The following is a 6,887-nucleotide window of genomic DNA, read 5'->3' as shown; positions in this document are numbered from 1 at the left end:
AAACAGTATAATGAAAGAAAGGTTACTGAGAGAAATGCATACAATAAATGGGCTCATAACTAAACTCCAACACATGTTAATAAAATGTCTGATATAACACAGAAAAGTGGAAATAATGGGGAAGGATATAATCAGCAAATGTAAACAAAAAAGAAGAAAGAATGCATAATATCAAAATACAATTTTAGAAAATATTAAATAAAAACACGGTCCTTTTAAGATTATGAACTCAACAAATTCTTAATGAGCTTCTATGTACCAACTGACAGAGCGACAAAGTACCTGGAGAAAGTGTTGCAGGAACTGAAACAAGGAACAGATGGAAAAGCAACAGGAGAGAGAGAATTTAAGAGAAGAGTTTTTCTGTCCTTGAAAGAGCATGTATATAAGAGTTGTCCCTCCATAAAAATCTAAACAATATTATAAAACTTTGATATATTCTAGTCAGATAAAAAAAACATATGTACTAAAAGCTATCATCTGCAAAGGGAGAATATTCTTTTTAAATGGCCCCTGGAGCATTTTAGAAAAAACAAAACAAAACAAAACAAAACTATAATCACATATTAGCCAAAAAGAAATTCCAAAGGGGAAAAAAGACTTCAGATCATATTCTGAAACCACAGTCTAATAAAGTAAAAACCAAATGTCAAATTTAGAAACAAAAAACGCAAAGCATTTGATATTTTAATACCATTCTTTTCTAAAGAACTCTTGGGGCAAAGAGAACTAAAAAGCCACAATTGCAGAGTATTTGTAAAATAATAATAACATGGCCTCAAATATTTTTGGTGCAAACAAAAATAATGAAAATAGTAAATTAAATAAAATGCAAAAGTTATGAAAAACAGCACAGTGGACCCAAATAACATAGATGGAAAAATTAATGAAGATGAAAGCATAAATAGGTGAATTAGGGAAAAGAAAAATGACAGAGTTGTCAATAGCTTATTCTTAGGGGGTAAAAAAATGAACCACTTGCTTGCCCATTCAAAAAAACAGAATAAAAGGCAATACAAATATAAGAATATTCAAGAAGAGAGAAGAAAAACCCATCCTGATATTAAAGAATTTCAAGATAATAATTCGCCATTTCACCCAATTCCATGTTAATAAATTGACAACCTAGATAGATAAATTATATTATTTTAGAATTAAACTATGCAAAATTAATCCAAGAAGGAAAGGAAATACAGATAACAAGAAGCAAAAACTCACAAAGTTTTATGAGAGCTAAAAGATCTATACTTAAAAAAATCACAAAGTTCAGATGAATGCATAATTGAACTTTATCAATCCAATCATGGAACATCTAATTTTCATGTCAAGTGAATTATTCCAGAAAAAAAAAAGGTGGGGGGGGGAAGCTTTCTATTTCTTGTTATAAAGTTATATGTCTAAGATATCAACATTCAACAAATATAGCACAACACTGAATATTAATATTTAAAGATACACATAATAAAGCCATACATTAAAAACAGCTTAATATAACTCTAATAGGGTTTATCCTAAGGACTGCAAATATGCTTTAACATGATAAAATTTATTAGTATAATTCACTGCATTTAAATTAAAAGATAAACGCCATATAACTGTTTTGATAGGAAGAACCTTTGATAAAATTCCATTTTTATTCTGGAAAAACTTCATATATACATTACAATAATAAGCATGCACTCCAAACACTTTAAACTATTTTGGAAAAACTTGGAGAACTTCAAAAAAAACTTTGAAACTCTTTGTTGTAAGGCCCCTAAAGCTAATTTCCTGTTTATTGGAAATAGAAGCGGCAATGGAGTAAGTTAAAACCAAGAAAAGGCATTCAGGTAAATTCAGATTTTGTGAAAATATGTAAGATGACTCATAAGTACATGCATACATAAATACACAGAAAGAGCAGTTATATTCATATATATGATTCTCAAGTGTTCAGTGATGAAACATTGTTAGAAAAAAAAGATTGTCCTATCAGCATCATTTTTCACCATTTTCTTGCAGATACTAGCCAGTGCAATTAAGCAACGCATGAAAATAAGAGACAAGATGTTTAAAAGGACAGAGCAAAAGTTTTTATTTTAGGAGATTATGGGATAGGTGAGAATTAAACCAAGGCCCATTCCTTGCAAGGTTGCATTTTGAGAGAGTTCTATGGATCTGAGGTGGTGGCCACAGGACCTGTGCTTCATTGTCAATTCCAATCAAAATGCTTGAACTCCAGTGTGATCCTACCCTTAGAGAACCTGGTGGTTTTAAGCATGCAGGCTAGAGACTTACAGCTCAAGACATTCCACCAATCTTGGGGGAAAGCCAAGATAAACAACTAAAGATAAAAGTTATAAATAATAATAGAGTTAAATAGATTTTAAATCAGTATTAAAAATACCATTAGCTTTTCTATATACCAACCAGTATTAGTTAGAAATAAAATGAAAATCAACATCTACAAAACAATATAAATATGCAGCCTCTGAAAACTAAGAGAAATGGAGATACTGAGACACTTGTATTGATACTAATGACCTCTGAGAATTATCCAAGTTCTAGGAATTGATTATAATCTAACCAGCCACAGGTGTTATCCACAAATGCCAGCAGGGGAAGCAGCATCTGATTGGACAAAGAACATCTGACAGGAGGCCAGAGGGGAGAGAAACTAACCTGAACTCTTCTCTACACTGTGAAGCTACAAAAGTCATACCCTTCTGCCTCCCCACCCTCCTAACCAAGTACTATCTTGGATCTAAGCTGGGTTTGGAGATCTTAAGACTGAAAAACATGACTGACTGCGTGAGCATTATTTTTCCCTAGCAGAGTCTAACCACAGAACACATGTACGGAGAGATGCTCAAAATCACCAAACCTGAGGCAAACCTACTTAAATTATGGGATGAGGCTAAGCTGTACATCAGAGTGGATCCATTAGTTGTTTTATTCCTGCAAGCCAGTTGTTGGAGGTACATGAGGAAGACCAGGTTCACTGTATAAAATAAGTGAGTTTACATGTCCTCTGCACATCTGGATTGTAGGGTGAGTTAAGCTTTGTTGTCAAAGATACTTAGAAGTCTTTTTTAAAGGCACAGACAAAATATGAAAGAAAATAGTAAATGCCAAAAATGTAGCATGATTTTCTCAAGATTGGTGAAGATTTCAGAGACCTTTCTTATTTTTCACATCTTTAAATTTTTTTTTACAATATGGTTTATGTTGGCAATTATGAAAAGTAAACCGGTTAAATTAGAACAAAAAGAAAAGAAAGTAGAAGAAAATAATAGGTAAGAATTTTGAAGACATATTATATGTCTGGTAGTATGCCAAGCCGTTAAAACATTTAATTTTCTCATCAAATCACTCATTTAATTTTCCCATTATCTCCCTGAGTTATGTTATTACTCCATTTTACAGAATCGAGGCTTGGAAAAACTAAATAACTTGACCACGGTCATAAGCTAAGTAATATTGAATTACCGATTCAAAACCAGCCAGTCCAACTTCAGAGCACTTAAATTTAACTAACTTGCTATTGCTTCCCATGAGGCACCATAGATCTCCAATTCCGTGGACTCTATCTGGCTGTTGTACCTTTTTCTCTCTCATCATTTCAATGAGAAAACTAGAATGAGGAGCAACCTGAGAATTCTTATCATGGTCTGGGTAAATTTTTCTGGTTGGCTCATTTAGGACTCAGAAATTAACTTTCTGTGCTTGGGAATTGTCCACAAGATGCACTTAATGGAAATTATCTGTGGATAAATTTGGAAGGAAGGGAGAACCTAATGTCATGTGTATTTTTTCCTTTTATTTACCAAATAGTACTGATGGCATTTCATAGAATAATAAAACGTCAGACCCGCAAGAAAGGTAGGACACCATCTAGTCTACCATAGTTAGTCATTTCAAACATTTATTATAGTCATTTCATATTCTAAAATGTGTTCAACAGTGCCAATAACATGCAAGACAGATAATAATGATCTTAATGCTGTTATATCAGTAATTCTTGTCTTTTATGTTGGTCATATATTTCCACAGATCTTTGTGGCCTCTTCTTCTCTTTGTGCTGTATCTGAAGAGTTTATTTATTGACCATCTATATTGTAATCATAATTACAGGGGATGCAAAAACAAGACCCAATAACCACCATCAAAAGGTTGTTAAGTTAGTAAAGATAAGGCACATAAATACTCCAGGCAGAAGGCACTGATGTAAATGTCTGTGAAAAATGTGTTGTTTGTGTTGAGAGAGATCCTTTTTGGTTAGAGGATAAAAGAAGGTTCATGAAGAAAGTCACATTTAAAGTGAGTCCTCAGTGCTCGCTTCGGCAGCACATATACTAAAATTGGAACGATACAGAGAAGATTAGCATGGCCCCTGCGCAAGGATGACACGCAAATTCGTGAAGCGTTCCATATTTTTAAGCTTCTGCACAGCAAAGGAAACAACCAACAAAACTAAAAGGCAACGAACGGAATGGGAAAAGATATTTGCAAATGACATATCGGACAAAGGGCTAGTATCCAAAATCTATAAAGAGCTCACCAAACTCCACACCCGAAAAACAAATAACCCAGTGAAGAAATGGGCAGAAAACATGAATAGACACTTCTCTAAAGAAGACATCCAGATGGCCAACAGGCACATGAAAAGATGTTCAGCGTCGCTCCTTATCAGGGAAATACAAATCAAAACCACACTCAGGTATCACCTCACGCCAGTCAGAGTGGCCAAAATGAACAAATCAGGAGACTATAGATGCTGGAGAGGATGTGGAGAAACGGGAACCCTCTTGCACTGTTGGTGGGAATGCAAATTGGTGCAGCCGCTCTGGAAAGCAGTGTGGAGGTTCCTCAGAAAATTAAAAATAGACCTACCCTATGACCCAGCAATAGCACTGCTAGGAATTTATCCAAGGGATACAGGAGTACTGATGCATAGGGGCACTTGTACCCCAATGTTCATAGCAGCACTCTCAACAATAGCCAAATTATGGAAAGAGCCTAAATGTCCATCAACTGATGAATGGATAAAGAAATTGTGGTATATATACACAATGGAATACTATGTGGCAATGAGAAAAAATGAAATATGGCCTTTTGTAGCAACGTGGATGGAACTGGAGAGTGTGATGCTAAGTGAAATAAGCCATACAGAGAAAGACAGATACCATATGGTTTCACTCTTATGTGGATCCTGAGAAACTTAACAGGAACCCATGGGGGAGGGGAAGGAAAAAAAAAAAAAAAAAGGACGTTAGAGTGGGAGAGAGCCAAAGCATAAGAGACTGTTAAAAACTGAGAACAAACTGAGGGTTGATGGGGGGTGGGAGGGAGGGGCGGGTGGGTGATGGGTATTGAGGAGGGCACCTTTTGGGATGAGCACTGGGTGTTGTATGGAAACCAATTTGTCAATAAACTTCATATATAAAAAAAAATAAAAAAATAAAAAAAAAATAAAGTGAGTCCTCAGATGTGGGTAGGATTTCAACAAGAGGAAATGGGAGAAATTATTCTGGATAAAAAATCTATATGTGTAATGAAATGGGGGATTGGAAAATAAAACATAAGCACAAAGATTGGTTGGTAGGACAGGTTGGTTTTAGTGAAGGTAAGGAAGTAGAAGGAGAGGAGGTAAAAACAGATTGGAGCCCATCTGAATATCCCCAAATGGTTTGTACTTTATTCCTTTATTGTACTTTATACCTCCCCTAAGAGAGTTTGTACTTTATTGATTAAAAAGGGAAGTCATTTAAATGTTTTGATAAAGTAAGTATCACAAGTAGAGATTTAATCCTGTGACCATGTACTGTTTTTATTAAGGAGGAAGGAGGCTGAATGTGGAAAAATAAACAAGAGAGTTAATATTATGGTTCAGGTAAGAACCAAAAAGAAAAAGAAAGTACTGGAAATAGAAGGAGAGAAGACAGACAAGACTGCAATGCCAAGAAGTTATCTGTGGGACTTCATGACAGATTGTGAGGAAGAAAGAAAAGGATATGATTCTGAGTGTGGATGTTGGGAAGAGTTTTGGTATTATTGAAGGAAAGAGAAAGCAAGTCAGCACCAGGGACTGGTATGAGAAAGAGAAATTGCTAATTTACTTTTTTGCATGAAAAGTTTGAAATACATACGGTACTTGGGGATAAATATTAATGTCCTACAGGTGGTTGGAAGTATCCTAACATAATGAGAAAGAGCAGTTATGTTGGGAACTATAAATTCTGTAGTCATTCACATTATACATTACATTAACATATACTACGTATATTAAATAGTCACGGTGTTGAGATGGTGAGGCTAGACAAGAGAGAATATTGAGAAAGCAGAAAGCTGTGGGCAAACTTTAAGCAATGCCTACTTTTTAGCAGCAAAAGGATTAAGAAACAACTAGAAGAGGAGACAAAAAGAAATGTCTGGAGACAGAGAAAGAAAATAGGAAATAATGGATGTGCTAAGAGGAGATGGTTTTATAAAAGAAGAGTTGGATTACAGTTTTAAATGCTGTGGACTTTTAAGCTAGAGAAGGGAAGGCTTTGAAAGTAGCATGTGGATAAATGTAGGTAAGTGTTATTACTGAGAAATAGATTGATAGACTGAGAAAGAAGCCAAAACGCAAAAGTTTGGGTCATGGGTTTATTACTCCTTAATTCATACACACACACACACACACACACACACACACACACACACACACAGTGGGTGCTAATCTTGTAAACTAAATTTTACTTTGATTTAGTAACTAATAATGGCATGATGATGTTATTTTGTTCAGGGAACACATTTCAAAGGTGATTTCAGTTTTCAAAAAAAAGCGATGGTAAACGATTATTTGTTGGGAACAGCTATGTTGACAATATAGTGAAAATTTTAGAATGGAGATATTTTAAGCC

The 6,887-nt window shown here is 34.7% G+C and overlaps 1 non-coding gene across 1 annotated transcript; it reads left to right on the top strand.

Moving 5' to 3' along the window:
* The first annotated feature begins 4,310 nt into the window (after nt 1–4,310).
* Nucleotides 4,311–4,417, top strand: LOC124522948 (U6 spliceosomal RNA). Its single transcript, XR_006964873.1, has one exon. It is a non-coding gene; the product is annotated as a U6 spliceosomal RNA (small nuclear RNA).
* The last annotated feature ends 2,470 nt before the right edge of the window (nt 4,418–6,887 follow it).

The sequence above is a fragment of the Lynx rufus genome, unplaced genomic scaffold (genome assembly GCF_022079265.1).
Source record: "Lynx rufus isolate CCGP_SWC_20201006 ecotype Redwood Valley unplaced genomic scaffold, mLynRuf1.p SCAF_1, whole genome shotgun sequence".
In the NCBI taxonomy this organism is placed as follows: Eukaryota; Metazoa; Chordata; class Mammalia; order Carnivora; family Felidae; genus Lynx; species Lynx rufus.
This window is presented reverse-complemented; position numbering and strand designations above follow the sequence as displayed.